Source organism: Crocodylus porosus, unplaced genomic scaffold (assembly GCF_001723895.1).
Source record: "Crocodylus porosus isolate Cpor-Errol unplaced genomic scaffold, CroPor_comp1, whole genome shotgun sequence".
Classification (NCBI taxonomy): domain Eukaryota; kingdom Metazoa; phylum Chordata; order Crocodylia; family Crocodylidae; genus Crocodylus; species Crocodylus porosus.
The window spans coordinates 208,522,980-208,543,242 of NW_017728886.1; the positions used below are offsets into that span (position 1 = coordinate 208,522,980).

The following is a 20,263-nucleotide window of genomic DNA, read 5'->3' on the forward strand; positions in this document are numbered from 1 at the left end:
AAAAAAGGCCGGGAGTGGGAGGGGGGAGTGGTGGGAGCAACCAGGAAACCCCAGAAGCATGGAAAATACCCATGGTAGAAAATAGGTAAAGCTGTATCTAGATAATCCCTGACTAGTGGCTGTCCAATCTCTTTTTGAACACCTCCGATGATGAAGAGTTCACAGTTTCCCTAGGCAGTCTATTCCATTGCCTCACTATTCTCATAGTAAAGAAGTGTTTCTGGATATCCAATATAAATTTACTTTGCTGCATCTTCAAGTCATTGGTCCGTGCCCTCCTCTCTGCAGCAAGAGAAAAAAGATGCTTTCCTTCTCCTGTATCACAGCCCTTCAAGTATTTTCCTCTTCTTTATGGTCCCCTCTTAAGTGCCTTTTCTGCAAGCTGACTATGCCTATTTCCTTCAGTGTCTCCTCATATAACTTGCCTTCCAAGCCCTTGATCATCTTTCTTGGCCACCTCTGGACCCTCTCTAATTTCTCCACATGCTTTTTAAATTGTGGCACTCAGATGAGGCATAAGTATTGTTGAGTAGGCAGACACTATCACCTCCCATGTCTTGCACCTAATGCAGGGGTGGGGAATTTTTTGGGCTGAAGGGTCACTTAGGGTGTTCTGGTGAGCTATTGTAGGCTAGGTCACCACCCCTTTCCCCCACCACAGAGCCATGATCTACTCTTTACAAGGCCCCATGCTGTCACTGGTCCATGATCCCCACCCTGGCCCTAGCCCTGGCCATACCCACCCACCCCACAATACCCAGATACTACTCCCCAGTTGCTCACAGCCCCATCCCACTTGCCTGGCTGAGCATTCCCTGCCTGCAGGGGTCCTGGGCAAAGTCTCCATGGAGACTCTACCTGTCTGCTCCATCCAGCACTCCTGGTGGTGGGTGTCTGGGGAGTGGAGCTGTGTTTGGTGATGGTAATGACACTGGCAGTGGCAGCCAGAAGGAGCTGCTGCCTCTGGGACTGGTGGGAAGCTAAGTATGCCCACCACATCATCCCAGCCCCACTGTGCACCTGGGGCTGGGGCAAGGTCCTAGACTGCCTCCTGCATCTGGGCTGGATATGGCCGAGGGACCGACTTCAGGCTCAATAATATACCTTGGTGGGCCAGCCCATGGGCCATATTTTGTCCACCCCTGACAAAATATTCTATTGACGCATCCCAAAATTGCATTCTCTTTCTGTGTAGTTGTATCACACTGCAGACTCATATCGAGTCTGTGGTCTATCAAGACTCAAGTCCTTTTCCATAGAGCTTCCATCCATCCAAGTGACCCCCATTTGCATTTGTGTTATTGATTATTCCTCCCAAGATGTAGCACCTTGAATTTAGCTGCATTGAACTTCATCCTGTTAGCTTTAGCTCAGCTTTCCAGGCTGTTAAGATCCTTCTGAATTGTGCTTACATCCTCCAATGTGTTCACAATCCTTCCCAGTTTTGTGTTGTTGACAAACTTGATCAAGAAGCTTTCTATGCCAGCATCCAAATAATTAACTAAACATATTGAAAAGCACCAAGCCAAGGATAGATCTCTGTGGGACTCCACTTGAAATCTCATGCCATTCTGACATAGACCCGTTTAATGAGCTTTAGTTAAAGTACCCCCACCACCATTTTTGGGGGATGGGGTACTGATACATGTGATGCTTTGGGCACTTTAATTAGAGTGCATCTTGGAGCACTTATATAAATGCCCATTGCTCCTAGGGCTGTCTTCTACAGCCACAGACAAAAGCCCAACTCCATCCTCTCTATAATCTCCTCTGTTATCAAATCCCCCTTAGCCCTTTCTCCTCTAGACTAAAGACCTCTAATTCTTTCAGCCTTTCCTCATAAGTTTTGCTTGCCCAACCCTTAATCATTTATGTTGTTTTGTCTTGCACCCTGTCTAATCTGTCCACATTCTTCTTGAAGTGTGGGACTGAAAACTGGGCACAAGTGATGAATAGAGTAGAAGAATTACTTCCCTTGATTTGCATGTAACAGTCCTGTTAATACAATTCAGTATGCCGTTGGCTCATTTTTTTTTGGAACAAGAAAACACTTTTGTCTAAGATTCAGCTCATAGTTTACTATAACCCCCAGGTGCTTTAGCCTAGTCAGTCATTTCCCAATCTGTATTTGTGCACGCAGTTATTTTGTCCCAAGTGTAGGACTTTTCTGTTGTCTTTGTTGAATGTCATCTGATTGACTGTGGACCATTTCTCTACTCTATTCTGGTCATTCTGGATCCTAGCCCTACTTGCTGGTGTATTTGTAACTGCGCCCAACTTGGTGTTGTCTGCCAATTTGTTAAGCACGCACTTGATCCCATCATACAAATCTTTAATGAAGATTAAGCAATACCGGACCCAAGGCAGCCTCCTGGGGAATCCCACTTAATACCTCCTCCCAACTAGACATTGAGTCAATCATGACTACTTGTTGAGCATGATGATCCAATCAGTTGCATATCCACATTACAGTACTTTCATCCAGACTGTATTTCCTTAGCTTGTTAATGAGAATGTTATGGGACACAGTGGCAAAAGCCTTGCTACAGTCAAATTCTGGATACTTCAAAGAGAAAAGATTTATGGAAGACCATGCTCCCCAGTGTCCTCTTTGGATATGGTACCTAGAGAGATAGAGAAAGTCAAGGTATATTACATCCACTGCTCTCTCCCCATCTAATTGATGTGAATGGACTTTGGGCTGAAGTGTTATTGTCCTTCCAAGGTCAAGAAGAAGCTATATTACATTGCATCACCTTCCAGAGCCTGGAGTTTAATCCTGTGATATCTTGTATTACCCTGTGATTGAGGCCAGTGGCAAAATGACAAACTGGCTCCTGGTTCTCTGGCAAATATCCAAGCTGAGCAATCAAATATTTTGGGTTGTACTCATTACTACAAATAATCAAAGCTGATTAGAACTTTTTAAAATGTTTCAGTCAAAACTCTCATTAATGAAAAAAATGGTTTTCAGATATGAAGGTGATCAGAGAAAATGACGTTAGACTTTTCAAAATGTTAGACTTTTCAAAATGTTCTGATGTTTCCCCCTTTATTTCATTACCAAATGAAAGGAACAGCTCTCCATTTTATCCCTGAGCCAGTCCCTTATCCTCCTTATTTTTAATGGCTGAAGGGAATGAAACCGTGGGAGGTAAATAAAAAAGAGAAGGTTGGGGAAACAAAAAGGCTGAATACCCAAAAGACTGTGTTTTCTGATTTTGCTCCAAAAAAAAAATCTAAATAAAAAATGCTATGAAAACATTTTTCATGAAGCATTCTTACCACTTCCTTAATTCTATTACAGATTTTTAAGGACTTATCTTAGAAATCTTCATTTTTTATTTTCTTAGCTCACCTTCAGTGTCCATCTTTCCCTGGGTAGTAACTATAAAATCAGGTCACCTAAGGTAAAAGAAATATTATAGCTACTTTGAAAGAAACAGATATATAAGCATGCAATGTCTTCATTATAACTGCACAGATGCAGCACTGATTATACATTTAGGAGGCAAGTGATAGTTATTTTTAGGATTTTTTTTATCTGGTATAACAAAGACAGAGTCTTTGTATAACTATACCGCACGACTGACTGACAATCCAGTTTCATGCAAAGGCCTTTTTCAAAAAAGAATATTGTCTGAGATATTACACACACTGTTATATAGAAGAGCTAAACAAAAAAGCTTTTGGCATGCCCCAGACTCACTATCATAATAATACCTTATGAGAAATATCCTTAGAGTATTACAAAAGGCAGAGTAATGGCATTGGTATGAATATTGTTTTACACCACAAAACCATTAGGACTGAATGAGTAATTGCCAGTAGAATATTAGGAAGCAGAATTAATTGTCCTTAGCTTTATTTTCTATTTGGTAAAAAAATGTTGTGGATATTTAAATCTATGGATTGATCTGGAAGAATTCCATATAATCATTCAATGTTTGCTATTTGAATTGGGTTGCTAGTGGACTGTTCTTAAAACTCTCAAAGCATAAAACTCTCCATCTTGAAGAGCATACTTGTGGTATGATACTCAAAATTATTTAGTTGCCTAAAGATGCAGATAGGCATTGAAGTGTCTAGTAGGTTCCCAACTTTCTGATAAACTTTAGAAGAACCATTAGGTGGTTATTTCCATCTGTAGGTGCCTAAATGCCTTTTGAGAATGGCCCTACTTGTATAAACACCTTATAAGATTCAGTTTTGTACAGAAGCTTGTTTGAAATGTGCTTTCACATTTCAAGTGTGTTTGAAATGTGCAAATGTTTGTACCAGAACAGTTCAATTGTACCAACTGTCATGGAAAGCAAATGCAAATACTACTACTAGACAAAAATATGATAAAGTAGTTGTAGTGTGTGTGCATGAGAGAGAGAGAGAGAAAGCACAGAAGCAAGCATGTACATATTCCACTCCAGCATTCACTTTGTTCATAATGCTCTGTAGATTTAGAGCCATTTTCAAAATTAAGTATATGCCATTGGACATGTACATCAGTATGCACTCATCTTATATATCCACAAACCTTGGTTAATGTGGAAGTGTGTGTCTTTCCAAGAAAGTACAATCTGCATTGGTGTCCAATCTAACCGTATATGTGAATGAAAATGCTCCATTTACATGAATACATGAAGTATTTGGCCTTCAGTACTTTAGCAAAAATCACTTTTCTTCATTTACTTGGGCACCAATTTATCTGTCCTTCACTGTGAATGAATGGACATATTTTCTCCTGGAATTAAATGAGCACAGGTACTATGAACAGAGAGAGGCAGGCTTCTTAAAGCATGTCACTAATTATTTATATACTTCCCTCAGAGGCTTGGTACTTTTTCAGTGCAGCTCATAATCAGCCCTAACAATTATTAACTTTTTAATTTTTTGTAATAATACTTTAGATAAAACTAATTGGATACTTAAATATTTCCAAAGCTAACAGTTAAGAAATACTTTATTGTATAGCCAGTACATCTGGGGATGAATACATTATGGAAAAAGAGCAACTGTCAAGCAGTCCCACAAATTAGAATCCAAATCTGAGTGTCATGACTTCTTATAAATAGTACAACATAATACTCTTGAAATATTTTATGAGAAATTGAAGTGTAGGCCTCCTATATTAACACTGTTAATCTTAAACTCAGGCTAATGCAAGTATGCCAAAGTTTGCCAACAAAGTCTAAAACCAAGACTATGGTAAAAAATTAGTTTTCTGGTCAGAAGTTAGAGGGGGAAGGCAAGAAAATATGATACTCTACATGAACTATATTGATGAACTGGTTTTATGTCCTTCAATTATACTGCGGTTATCTACACATAATGATGTTTCATGTGAGCTTCTGAGCGGAAATGATTAGATTATTTCAAACTTCTAAGGAAGAGACTAACCGTCTGTATTTCCAATTGCAATCAGAGCAATTTGTGACTAGAAAACATTTTTCAAAAAGGGGCAGTCCCTCTCTCGTTACTTTTACAATAGGTCTACAGATATAGGGCATTTATACACAAACATTTGTCTGCTCTGGGGCACAAGAGATCTGGTGTATCAGAGAAGACTTGAGTCTGCTCCACATGTGAGCTGATGTGCCCAGCGCTGTCACATACATTTGTAGATGTGGCGAAATGTGCGTTAGTGCTGAGAAAATGACAACAGTACACTTTTGAACTAAGACACTGCTGATGTGTTTTAGTTCAAAAGTGTGTCGCCACCATTTTCTCAGCACTGATGTACATTTCACCGTTTATACAAATGCATGCACCGCAGTGCCAGGCACTTTTAAAAGCACCCTGCACTGTGGTGCAAACATATATACAAATGGCCATAGTGAATGATGTTTACAATAGACCTAACTATCTAAGGTTAGGGTAAGGATTTGTGGTAGACAGTAATATAAAGTATTTTAACTACACAATTCTCATCTAAAATACTGAAATAGTCCAAAAGAGCTCTGAAAGAAAGCTTAACAACTGGTGTGATTGTTATTTTTTATTACACAAAACATGGTGAAGGAGCCTTAGTGTAAACGACATTCTGGCTCCTAGGGTGTATCTAAATGACACAGTGCAGTTCTGGGTAGATGTATCAGGACCCGAATAGCTATGCTAGCACAGTGCTCTGTCCAAGGGAACTAGTTTCACTGAGAAACATGGTTTATTCCCATGAGTGTAATGTCATTCTAATTATGCTTTTGGTATCTGACCTAGTTTCTTCAGACATAGGCTCAAGTATCTCTGATTGGAATGGCACAGTGCTACATTAGACATACCCCATTTCTTGCTTATGAACATTCAAATGCATAGCAAGGAGTAGGTCCTGACTGAAATTATTTGTATTTATCTCATTTCTTTTGGTCTTAAAGAAATGCACCCATGAAACCAGTATCCTGGTCACCTACAGAGCACCACAGTTAGATATCCTATCAGTCCCTAATGTTCTTGGTTCAAAATTTTGCAGATGCCTACATTTTTGTTTCTGTGCATGCCCAGGCATTTATCCATCTAGAGAGAGCTGAGCTGAGTTTGGTGCCTATCTCATGTGTAAGACCAAATGGTAACCAGAAACTAGTCATTCCTCTGCCTGTCTTCCTTGAGGGACTGGATCTGGAAGGTGTTCACAGGGCAAATGCCTGACAAAATTGGGTTTTTCACAAAATGCACTGGTAGCTGAGGGTCACTATACCTTTGCCTCATGGTGGTAGAGCACTTGCATAAGATGAGGTCCAGGTTCTATTCCTTTCTCTGCTGAATGGGATTCAAACTATATGTTTAACCTCCTTGAAAAGTGTCCTAATTCCAAAGCTGCAGGGTGTTTTGGGATGGGCACTAGCTGCACCTCTCCTGGTGAAACTATGTCGCTATATAAAGGTGGGGAAGTGCCAACTCAACTGCTTCTTGTTCCTTCTCCAATCATGACTTAAAGGGTGGCCCTGCTCAAGTTTTGAAAGAAATGGCATTATCTTCCAGAGAGGGTTCTTAGCTCTGGAACCTAAGTTGATAGAAGTATCTTTCTGGATACCTAGCAAGGGCCAGGATTTCAGACCCACACCACTCTGCAGCAGTTTCTGTTGGGTAGTTTGAGGCTGCTGCACATTAAGCGTGCTGACTTTAGGTGGTTCCCTACTCAGTGTACTGGCCCCTTTAGATCCTGTTCTGAGATGTTAACTCACCCAATGCACTTAACTTAGGGTTCTGGATTTTATTGCAAGAGCCAGGTTCTGCAACTTCTCACTTTTAGGTGCTTTTTAGGACCTAGCACAAAGAACTTGATCCCAAACCCAAGAAACTTAATGGAAGTTTTCCTGCTGACTTCAGGAAGTTTTGATTCAGACTTCAGGAGAATGAGCTGTCCTGGATCCAAACCATTTCACCGCATGTGGGTAATTTAACCCACTTGGTGCTTTTAGAGAAAATGGGAGTGTTGTGGAGAGGCAGAGTATGGTCCTTGCTGAATTTTTAAAAGGCTCTGAATGCATCCATCTACCACCTAAAATGCTCACTTTTGCAAAAATTGCCACTTGTCTTTACCAGCCTGTAAGAGGTCTGTTATCCTTTCCTTTTTATGGTCTCTTTGGGATACAGAAGATGATCCACAGTCAGCCAGACAATCTGACAAAAATAGAGTTGGCCTGAGGTGGTAGCTGTTAATTTTCAAGGCTGGTGCTACGAGGGCAAAGATTTACGTAGGAGTAGAGAGCTCATTAGCATGAACATATCATTAATGAACTCTATCCCACTTGCAGTAAACTTCACCTGATTCATTAGAATTTTTATAACTGACTCAGTTTACAGTGAGATGAACTTTTGGGAGTGAAGTCAGTTAACTCCTCTATCGATACACTGAATATGGATTAAGGAATGAACCTGGCAGCAAATATACAAAACTCTGGGGAATTAAATCTCTAGCAGTAGTTCCTGATTTGATATCATCTCTTCTTTGCATTGGAAAGTGGCATTCTCATTCTTCATGTATTGTGCTCATGTTTAAATAATAAAACATTTATCACAAGGTGATATTTCCTATACTTAAACTTAATATCATATTGAATTTGTTATACTGTACCATAGTGAAATATTCATATTATTAATGCATCATTTGGTGATCTTGCAGTATTAATATATTGAACAGGTCACCAGTTTCTTGCCATATTTGTTCTCTTAATTCACTTGGAAGTTGTCACTGAAGACAGCTTTTCTAGACATGCTGCAAGGAAAGCTTGTGGTGTCATTTCCTCTCATGTGTTTAAAAACAAGTACTTACTGGCTTGCAAAAGAATTCTTAGCCCATGTTTCACATGCTGTTTGACTTCGAATGGCCATGTTTATTTTCCTGAAAAAAATGGAAAAATGGAACTGTTGTTGCAAATGTGGGCTCATTCAAGATTCTGGCGCAAGCTTTTGTATAGTACCTATTTACATAAGCAAAACCCAACCTGCATTTATGCACTCACAGAAACTTCGGGCCTAATTAATATAGGTCCAGTCATTTAAAAAAAAGCTATCAAGAGCAATAGAACTCTGAAGAATTATAGGAGATGATGATCAGGTGACTAATATAAGCACAAAAGGTACTTGATTGCTTGACTTAAACATGTAAACACAGATGTACATACAGGTTCTAATTTTGCATATAACTTGAAAGATATGAGTTTGTGAGTGAAATGGCCAGTGACATGGTCTTATTTTTAAAGTAAACTTTGTAGTTATGGGAAACAAAACTGAACATGTATATAACTTCAAAGAAACTGTAAGAGATATAAACAAATAAAGGCGTATTCATTTATCAAAGTAAGTGCTCACATAGTAGCTCACATAGTAGTTACACTCTTTGAAAAAAGGCAATATAAAAATGCTTTATGACTTTTCCTTAACTAAAAACATTCTTTGTCTGCTCATAACAACAGTTTGTACATATTAAGAGATTAAACTTCTTGTCTGTATTCTAAAGACTCAGACTTGAGAGCTGCACAAATTACCTTGCATTGAAATGACTAAAAGTAAATTTTCAAAGTAGAGCATGAGATATAGGAGCACAAATCCTGTTAGCAAGTAATGGGATTTTTTGTGTTCTTCCTGTGCACCACAATGCAAAATCAGCTCTGAAACATTCATTATCTCTTTTTATTAAAAGATGATATGGGTTATAAGTGCTGATCTTTCTGTACTGGACAAATGGCCTGTCTTTAACAGGTTAAAACCATGATTACTAACTGGATCCCAGAGAAACCTGGTACTATTCTGTGTTCCTTACTGAATCCCATAGAGATGGGGTAAGTCAACATCTAAAGATCAGCATCTTTAAAGAGTATATGACTAATGGCAGTGTCAAGTTAATTATTTCTTTCCATGAGACCAGACAACCTTCCCAGAGGTATCAGAAATATTTGTTTAAATTAATAGCACTGGATCTTTGATAGATAATTGAATAAATAATCCTTTTAATATCTATATCTCTGTTGATACTACATTTTTTCAAAGTACCACATGCCCTCAAAGGGCACATACAATTTGCTCTGGAGGACAGAATTAAGAAAACAAGATTTTTTGAGGGTCTTCCCTTCTACAGCACAGTCTCACCATGGCTGAGGGCTCCCATGCATGTGTGTCACTCATCCTCTCTTTCTGTCTGCAAAGCTCAAGTTTTAATCATCGCAACCACTGCCAAATTGGCAGCAGCTTTGTGCTGAGCAGCCAGATTTGGCAACTTGATTGAAGTTTCAGTTCTGGATCTGGAAGGAGAGCTTGAGTAATGCTGAGCAACTTTTCTGCATGGGTCCTGGAAGGTAGCACAGCCTCCCATAGCCATTACAGCATTCCCATGCTGCCATGGAAGTCAGTTTCCTTGCTGACTCATAGACCATAGAAAATTAGGGTTGAAATCAGGAGGTCATCTAGTCCAATCCCTTGCTTAAAACAGGACCATCCCTAGCTAAATCATCCCAGGCAATGCTACCTGGGTCTTGAAAACCTCCAAGGATGAAGGTTCTATAATCTCTCTGAGTATCCTGTTCCAGTGCTTTACTACCCTCCTGGTGAGAAAGTGTTTCCTAATATCTAACCTAAACTTACCTTGCTACAACTTGAGACCATTGCTCCTTGTTCTGCCATCTGCCACTATTAAGAACTAATGGTCTAGCTCCATTCTCTTTGGACTCGTTGATCAGGTAGTTGAAGGCTGCTATTAAATCCCCTCTCGGTCTTCTCTTCTCAACACTAAATAAGTCCAGTTCCCTCAGCCTCTCCTCAGAAGTCATGGGCCCCAGCTCCCACATCATTTTCTTTACCCTCCACTGGACTTTCTCCAATTTGTCTACACTCTTTCTGTAGTGGGGGTCCCTAACCTGTTCTCTTACCAATGTCAGCTGCTCACTTCCTCCCCAAACTGTGCTGCCAGGTGCAGCAATCTGGGAGCTGGCCTTGCCTGTGAAGACTGGGGTAAAAAAAAATCACTGAATACTTCAGCCTTTTCCAAATCTTTGATTACTAGATTGCCTCCCCCATTCAGGAAGGGACCCAACCTTCCCCTGATCTTCCTCTTGTTTCTGACATACTTGTAGAAACCCTTCTTGTTACCCTTTATGTCCTTTGCAAGTTGCAACTCCACTTGTGTTTTGACCTTCTTGATTTCATCCCTACATGCCTGAGCAATATTCTTATATTCCTTCCTAATTTTCCAAGTTTTTACTTCTTGTAAGCTTTCTGCATATTGGGATGATTCATTCCTGTGCCCTCATTCAGATTTCTTTAAAATGAAACCAGCTGTCTTGGACTCTTTCCCTCCTCAGACTAGCCTTCCAGGGGGTCCTGCCCATAAGTTCCTTGAATGAGTCAAAGTCTGCTTTTCTGAAGTCCAGGGTCCTTACTCTACTCTCTTTCCTTCCTTTCATCAGGATCATCTCAATCATCTCATGGCCACTGCTGCCCAAGTCACTATTCACTACTACATTCCTCACAAATTTGTTGCTGTTTGTGAGTAGCAGGTCAAGAAGAGCATGACATTTAGTTGGTGTCTCCAATACTTGCAGAACTTCTGGGGAACACAACACAACTTCTGGGGAAGTTATCCCCAGCACTCTCAAAAACATCTCAGAAAACTTCTTCTAGCTGTTTGAAGAAAGCCTCACCACCCTAATCATCCTGGTCTGGTGGCCTATAGCAGATATCCTCTACAACATCATCCTTGTTGCCCTCCCCTCTGACCTTAACCCAGAGACTTTCAACAGGCCTATCTCTAGTTTCATCCTGGAGCTCTGAGCAGTCATACAGCTCTTTTACATAAAGCACAACTCCTTCTTTTCTGCCGTCTGCCCTTTCTAACAGTTTATACCCATCCATGACAGTGCTCCAGTCATACAAGCTATCCCACCAAGTCTCTGTTATTTCAGTCACATCATAGTTCCATCACTGTGCAAAGACTTCCAGTTTTTCCTTCGTGTTTCCTAGGCTCTGTGCATTCTTGTACAGACTCCTGAGGTAAATAGCCAATTGCTCTACTTTCTCAGGAACAATGAGAAGGTCTCCCTTTTTGTCCCTTCCCGCTTTTGCTTCTTCCAGGTTATCCATTTCCCCACTTACCTCAGGGCTTTGTAAACCTATTTTAAAGCCCTCCTCACTAGGTAGTAAGCTTGTCTGTGAAGATGCTCCTCCCTCTCTTCATCAGGTGGATTCCATCTCCTCCTAGCAATCCTTGGAACAACAACCCATAGTTGAAAAAGCCAAAGCTCTGCTGGTGACCATCTCCACAGCCATACACTGATCGGCAGGATGTCTCTGCTTCTACCTGGGCCCTTTCCCTTGACTGGAAGGATTGAGGAGAATACCACCTGAGATCCTGCCCCGTCACACTTGCACCCAGGGACCTGTAGTCACCTTTTATCTACTCAGGATCACCCCTGGCAGTATCATTGGTGCTCATATCGAGGAGCAGCATGGAGTAGTAGTCAGAGGGCCAAATGAGTATTGGTAATCCTTCTTCTCCTTCTAAAGCATCTGGATCCAGGCTCTGGGCTATCAGCAGGCCTCCCAAGACAACAGATCAGGCTGGAAGATGGATGCCTCCATCCCCTTTAAAAGGGAGTCTCCAACCACCATCGTCCATTGCTTCCTTTTGGTGGCAGTAGTCTTGATACACCCAAACTTGCAGAGGCCTGGCCTGGTCTCTTCCACTAATGGAGCATGCTCCATCTCCTCTGTTCCTAGGTCTCCATATCTATTCTTCAGGCAAACTGGTGCAGGTGGAGATGGTTCATTTTGGAGAAAAAAGATGCATGTTGCATGTGAGTAAATACAATACAGATATAGTTATAATGTGCAAAGCATTTTATAAAATCAGTAATAGTCTTTGCCAAGGGGGATGGAAAACTAAGACCTTGATCCTACAAATCTTTTCAGACATATTTAACTTTAGACACAGAAGGGATGCATCTATACATTAATTTCTGCACATTACTTACTGTGCATTTAGTTTAGTACTTGGTTAATGAAATACAAATTAAGTGTATAGTAACTACAGTTACTGCACAATAATGCCAGTGCATGGTTTTTTACTGATGCTTACTGCTCAGTAGCCTAATACTACTGTGCAGTAGCGTATTAGCACTGTTTTTGCCCAGCACACCACTGCACATTTTTATTAGGCTAGTGTGCATTAAGCATCTTGTGTAGATGTGCCCAAAGAGTCCTATTAATTTCAATGGGGCTAAACATGTACACAGAGTGTTTGTAGCAGCTTCATGGCCCAATTCTGTAGTCACATCCTGTTAGACTTGGAACAGATTAGCTACTATTTGCATTGTTGCACTTGATCAGATCTGTGTTCAAGCTAATCCCAGTATCTCTATCCACTAATTCAGAGGAGGCCAACAGAAGCCTTATAGTTGGCACTTAAAGAATGGGCATTTTTTTTTCTCAGCATCCCTCAATTAGGTGATGGCTAGCATCTTGAAGCTTGGGCATTTGTGTCTTCTGCATAATCTTTTCATCTTTCATAACCCTTGCTATTATAACCCTTAATGTTTTCATTGTCCATATAAATGTCTGATCCTTTTTATTTTAATCTAGTGAATCACTTAGCCTGAAGGCTATCTTGTTGCAATGATTTTTGTAGGCAAATTGCAAATGGTGCAAATAAAAGTATTCCTGTTTATTTGTTTGTGTTTGCTGTAAGAAGAGGGGCTAGTAGAGAAGGACAATAATGCTGGGATTATGCAGTCTCATGAATAGCATGTGTTAAGGATAAGCATGTTTTAAGGATATTTGGACTTAATTTCATAATTATATTTTAGACTGTTGTTCTCAAATATCCATGAAGAGCTAAATTTTAAAGATGGACATAAAATCTCCCAAGCTTTAGGTGACCAATACTTGATATTTTTTGAAAGAAAACAAAAAACAGCTAGGTTTTATATATTCATTAGTACCTTGTTATTCTTATATGTGACAACATCTTTCTTTTAAGTTGATGTGTGATTAGACATATTTGTCATTGTTTGTTGTCAGGAAAATGCTAATTGTTTCATTTTAATTTTTTTTAATTGAACATGAGATATATTTTACCAGAAGAACTTTAGATATTTGTGATTTCATATGCACTGCTGTACATATTTTAAATTGTGATGTTCAAAAATGTCTCGTGCTAGTGGTGTAGTAAATATACTTATTAGGGACATAAATGTAAAATGTATTCCTCTGCAGGTAGCCAAAATAGAGGAAAAAATTTTATACAGTATTATGTATGTTATTTGTATGGTCATGTTGTACTAGTAATACTTGCAGAAGATACATAGCAGATCACCATGATTCACAATCCTGCTTTATGAAGTGAGCATTTATTCCCCTTTTCCACTAGGAAAACGGATGAACAATTATCTAGCCCAATGACATTAAGAAAATTAGTGGCAGAGCCACTCAAGGTCTCCTAATTCCCAAATCTGTTTTCTAAACCATATTCCTTTAAGAAAAAAAGTAAGAGAGAGAAAAAAAGAATTGACCTATCCTTTGAGTATCTTTCTCAGAAAAGTAGTGAAGCAAGATGATGGCTGCATGGATGAGTGCTCATTCATTTCACTGCTGTGAAAGCTGTTCACTTGATCTTCAGTAATGTCTGTATGGAAATCTGGTAGTTGCTGGAGGCTTAATCTCCAGTGGCTTTATTTTTTGCACAAATTTTGAGATGGTGTTGAAGATACAAGAAAGGAAGAAGCAGGTGGCAAGTCCCCCAAAGCAGTTCTTGGACCTATAACCTCTTATTGCAACTGGAGTGAAAAAAAAGAGATTCAGCAACTTTGGCCTTCCTGTCACTGTGGCATTGAGACACCTTGGAAGTGTGGCTGCAGATGTTAAAACTGTTTCCAGTGGAAAGATTTCTGTATTATTAGAACAACAATAATTTTATTAGATACTTCCTGAGAAGCTTTCAATTCAAGAATTAATTCACTTAGTCCTGATTGGATAGGTCTGAAGAAGAAAACAATCAGAGAGAATATGGCAGTGGACAGAGGGGGAAGGTCTCTAATCAGAGTTGGTTAGCCCTATCCTTTTCTGCTTGCTTAAGTAATCAAAGACAATTTTACAGTGAAAAACTGAGATTCTCAAAACTACTTTCAAAAAAATTTCTGGTGGTACCCTGCCCCAGTGAAGTCAACAGCAGAATTCATATGGACTATAGCAGGGCCAGGATTTTAAGGCTCTTTAAGGCTGGGATCTGATTTTGCTTCAATTTACATTCAGTATGATTCCACTGAATGTCCCCTATGGAATAGCACCTATTTCATGTACCTCTTAAATATCTTTTTGGTCTAACTAAAATTCATAGTAACACAAGGCTTTAGAAGTATATTTATAGATTCATAGAGATTGTAGGGCTGGAAGGGACCTTGAAGGATCATTGGGTCCAGCCCTCTGCACCCAACAGGAAAGATAACTGGGGGTCAGGTGACCCCAGTGAGGTGACTGTCCAGGCTCCTCTTGAAAATTTGTAGGGTAGGTGACTGCACCACCTCTGGAGGGAGCTTATTCCACAGTCTGGACACCCTGATTGTGAAGAAATTTTTCCTAATGTTGGGCCTGAATCAACCTTCCAGGAGTTTGTGGCCGTTATTCCTGGTTTTCCCCTCAGGTACCCTGGTGAACAGTTGCTCACGTAGCCCTTGATATACTTCCTTAGTGTATCAGTAAGCTGCCTTTGTGTGCTGAATTTTGTGCCTGTTCTTAAGTCAGAAATAAGGGCTAAAACACCTCCAATTAACACTGTGTGTAATAACACATGAGTATTATACCATATGGCTGAAATGACTGAAAAGTTGCCACCTTACATTACAATTTACTTTAGGCTGGCCACTGCACTAGTTCTAGAATGAGAAGAGTCAAGAAGACTGAACTTCCTGTTTCACTTCTGATATCTTGTTAAAGATTACAAATTCTTTAAAATGAAATTATGGATTTGGCACAATAAAGTGTATTTATCTACATGTCTTGGCCTTGCCACTTGAGTGCAAAATGCCATAGTGAGTGTATGCATGTGTTTCTACACAGAAGTTGATCATCCCAGATACATAGAAACACAGGATGAATAAGGCAGAATGAATAAAAAAAGAAATGGTTCAAATAATGGAAACAAATGGTTTTATGGCAACTAATTATAGAGGGTTGTCAAAAGCATAGCTCAGAGGAAGGAAGGTACAGAGGAAGTACAAAGAAGGGCAACCAAGATGATCAGGGGCATGGAGAACCTACCATGCTAGGAGAAACCAAAAAAACTAGGACTTTTCAGTTCGGAAAGAAGAAGGCTGAGGGGGGATATGATAGAGGTCTATTAAGCCATGAAGAGTGTGGACAAAGTAAATAGAGAACTGTTATTAACCAAGTTCCAGAATTAAAGGGCACCCATTGACGTTAACAGAAGATGGGTTTAAAACTAACAAAAGAAGGTATTTTTATGCAGCTTATAGTTAATTTGTGACATTCATTACCACAAGAGGTGGTAGAGGCAGGTAGTATAACCAGGTTCAAATGGGGACTAGACAAATTCAAGGATGCTAGAAACCATTAATAGCTCTTAAACTGAACAGTCAGGGATATTTCCTCTGGCACCTCTAAGCCAAGGGTGGTAGATGCTGAGGAAGGTATGTCGGGGATAGATCACTCTAGATATATCCTGTTCAATGCTGCTCGCCTTCTAAAGCATCCACTCCTGCCACTGTTGAAGGTAAGCCTATTTTCTGTGCAAAAAACTAGTGGGCATAGGTGCACCAAAAGAATGATAAGTCTTCCTGAGTCAGGAAGGCCACCAGAAGCAAAATAACTGATTCCAGGTGCCTGTTGGAAACAGGCCTATTTCTTGTACCAAGGGAATCATGGGCCTAGGTTCATCAAGAAAAGTGTAAGTTTCCTTCAATTAGGGCAGCCACTGGGAGCACAACAACTAATTACAGGGAACAAAAAATTAAAAAACAAACAAACAGGGATGGGAGTGAGAAATCTAGACCTATTGGAGACAGGACTTTTATTTGCTTACTATAACAAGGAGATAGATGGTTATTTTAAAGTAGTTTCTGAAAGTGTGTATACAAAGATCAATAAGCAACCTACTCCTGGGCATCTGTGGGGGTGGGATGGGGAGCATAGGGTTGTCACACCTCTGTCAGAATGAAAATTGGAGCTGTAGCAGCATCCCACAGCCACTTGGTATCATTATGCACTATCCTCACTACACATGTGCTTGACAGCATCAGCCTGGCCTCTTCATGTGATCACTGCATGTAGCGACAGCCAACTTAGGTTCAAAATGTGTTGTGAAGCCTGTAGACTTGTCAAACTAAGAGAGCTTTAGTAAAGGAAATAGAAGTAGATCGTATAGCCCATGTTGTGTCTACTGCTCCTGGGACTGTTCTTCAGCCATTAAATGTTTGTGTACATTGATTGTAGTAAGACGGGGTTCTTTGGGTGAATCTGATATCTTTTATTAGACCACCTTAAACAGTTGGGGGGAAAACATTTCTTAGCAAGCTTTTGGGTTTAAAACCCCTTTGTCAGGCTGAAGAAGCCTCTGCAATTTGTGTGTGCTTTTCCTGGTAGTAACACTTTTGTAAAGGGAGCCGTAACTGAAGAGAATGAGATTGGGGTGCAGAGTTTTCAGCTGTGAGTCATACTTCATTGCTGCTTTGCTGTTCTGTCTGCCAAACTATGGCATCTTGTACCCTCCAAATGGCAGCTGTATGGGGATTATGTTGTAGTTATTAATGAAGCAAGTTCCAGCCTGGAGAGCAGCCACCACTCTGTAAGCCTGCTGGATATCCCTAGTGAGGACACCAACCGCAAATCCAAATGAGTTGTTATTGGCTCTCTCCACAGTGTTCTCCTTAGTGTCAAATGGCAGGATGGACATTATAGGTCTAAAGAGCTCTTTCAGAAATTGTGTCATGTCTCCAATTACTAGAACAGAGGGTTTCATGTAGTTGCCATTTTTCAGCTTAGGATCTCCACAACATAGCACTTTTGCCTTCTGCTCCTTCACCTGCTTAATGACCCCCTAGACTCGCTCCAAGGGGGCTGGCTAAGGACATTCTTGTGTCCTCCAGAAGCAAGTCTCCCATTTGATCTTCTGGGTATGTTTCACCACTTCCATTGTGAAGGCATCCAGGATCTCCCTCTGCACAAACACTTGAGTGCCCTTGCTGCAAAACACACCCTGGGTGAGGAAGCTGGCCATCAGAGCTCTTTCTCCAAGATTCAATCAGAGAAGATGATGAGGGGGGATTTTCCCCCCCAGCTCCAGTGTGAGTGGTTTGATCCCTTTGGCTGACATCTCCATGATCTTGATGCCTGTTGGCACACTCTCAGCGAAAGAGACCTTGGCCATATCTAGGCGATGGTACAGAAACAGGTCACAGGTCACAGCTTCAGCTTGCACCACATTGAACAGTCCTTTGGGTACACCAGGCTTGGTGAAGATCTCTGCCAACATCATCACCTCATGGGGGTGAGGGGGAAAGGCTTGCCAAGACTAGAAAAGACATCCAACAGGCAATCTGGAAGAGGTAGTTCAAGACTTTATCCCAATTCACAACCCGAATGACTCTCTTCTGGTGTAAGCAAAAGATGTCCCAGGAAGCTGGACATGCTGACTTGCTAGGGCCCCTGCTACCTCTGCATAATATTCTGGGCACTGTCAAGTTATATCAAGGTGCACGCTGGCTTCAAAGATGAATTTCCCACGGTTGCTGGTTTCTGCCTAAACAACTTCATCCCTCCATTCCCAAATAATCCTAGCTGCCTCCAGCAGGACTCTGCTCCATTCCATGCCTGATTTCTGACTTCATATTTTAAAATCAGCTTTTGCACTGCACAGCCAAATCTACCTCTTTTTTCCCAAAGTGGATAAATTTACCCATCACGCAACCTGTGGCCAGCTTATGCACTTCCTCATTGTGGCTGCCATTGGTGGGCTGCACCCAGGCCCCTGCATGGTAGTTGAGCAGCTACTGCAGGTGAAGGCAGGATACTAGGCTTGATAAACCTTTGGTCTGATCTAGCACAGCATTTCTTATGTTCTTATGTTTTAATATTAATTTTAGTGATAGTAGAATTATGATCAGCAGAGAATGCATGTGAAGACATCACCCTAAATCACTGAGGAAGAGAGAGAACTCAGGAAAGAAAATGAATGACAACTGAAGGAACTATTTTCCACCAAAAGAATGATGGTAAAGAAGCTGAAAACAAGAATACAACAATAGTTATTTTTTTTCCTTAATTGAGAACAAAAAGCGAGAGTATTGTATGAAAAGTTAACTGTAATTGTAGCTCAGTGACTAACAGTGAATAGAATACAAATTGGGGGAATGGCTGATTTTTTTTTAAGACAAATGAATTAAAATAAACATCCGTCTAGGAGTTAGTGGAAATAATAGATGCACTTGCACTAAGAAGTTGTTCTCAGGCTGTACTTTTCAGGTATTTTCTTATTTCATTTTTAAATACAACGTGATCCCTACTTTGCCACATGCAGTTGCAACACACACAGCTTTTTCTAATGAAAATCCCAGTAAGGAGTATGATTTTTAGTTTTACTATGTTTTATGAAGTGCTGGTGCCGCTGCACCGTGAATAAGAAGTAGGCTCAATTATCACTGACAGATTAGCTTATTATGCAGATAAAAGAGATAAAGGATTAGCTTAATAAGGAACAGTTATAATGGAAAAAGACTGCAACTTCATTAAGAAGAACAACTACGGAAGTGGCAGATAAACTTTGCTGTAACTACTGCCTGAAACCCTTTAAGTTACAGTATTCTCAGTGCATGTTCAGATGGCTTGAATAGCTCTTTCCAAATGTGTTTTATTCTGAAGATTACAGCCACCTTTTTACAGTCACTCAGGGTATTTCTTCTCTACTAATGTGGGTGGAACCCCCCCCACACTATTTCTTTTCCTTAGTAATGCTAAGAGTAATGCTGTCAGCTTACCAAATTGTTGGTGCAAGGAACAGCTGATATAGAATTGTGTCTCCTCCTGCTTTTAAGTATTGGCAAGGATGGAAAATAACAGATTCATGTCTGTCTCTGTAATATGCCCTGCCAAAATTCAGAGTTAAACCACAGACTGGTCTCCACTCCTCCAAAGCATCGGTGGACATCAATCCTGCAAATGAAGCACCTAATCCAAGTAGCTGACTGCACTCTTCTGCCAGATCCATTCCCAGAATTGGGACCCTCCCATCTCCTATAGGGATGTACATATTCATGCATATACATTGGCCGTGCACTGGAATTATCACTTTTATGAAAGTGTTAGAATAATTCTCATGGCAAACTTAATTTTATTAAAAGAAATAAAGGCCAAAATACTAATTTAATCACGTTCTCAGATTTTTGAGGTTCACTCAGTGACGTGACAAAATATAATATTTAAGAAAGTGCATCTTAAAACTCCTCCAAAGCGTTGTCATTAGAACCAAAGGGTGACTAATAAAATTGAAGAGGTAAATAGTTCAATAAATCTGAATGAAGAGGTTAAAAAAAAAAGGTCAAAATAATACAGTGCCACTAAATCCTTTTCTCTAAGGTATGAATTGCCAATCTGGCACAACTGCCACCCGGAGCTGCTTTGTTTAACAATGAGCTTAATCTAAAAAATAGCTGTCTTTGACAGATGGGCTATCAGTTCTCAAATATGGTAGCCCACTAAATTTATCCTCAGGCATCTTTTGACCCATTATCAAATGTAAGCATGGTGATGAAAGCATATTTGTTGGAAAGATGTT

At 40.2% G+C, this 20,263-nt stretch overlaps 1 long non-coding RNA gene across 1 annotated transcript; it reads right to left on the reverse strand.

The window, feature by feature from the left end:
* Positions 1-12,199: 12,199 nt before the first annotated feature.
* On the reverse strand, positions 12,200-18,431 carry LOC109324960. The gene is made up of 3 exons (XR_002105053.1): positions 18,242-18,431; positions 18,023-18,029; positions 12,200-12,211 (listed from the first exon to the last, which is right to left on the reverse strand). It is a non-coding gene; the product is annotated as an uncharacterized LOC109324960 (long non-coding RNA).
* Positions 18,432-20,263: the final 1,832 nt, after the last annotated feature.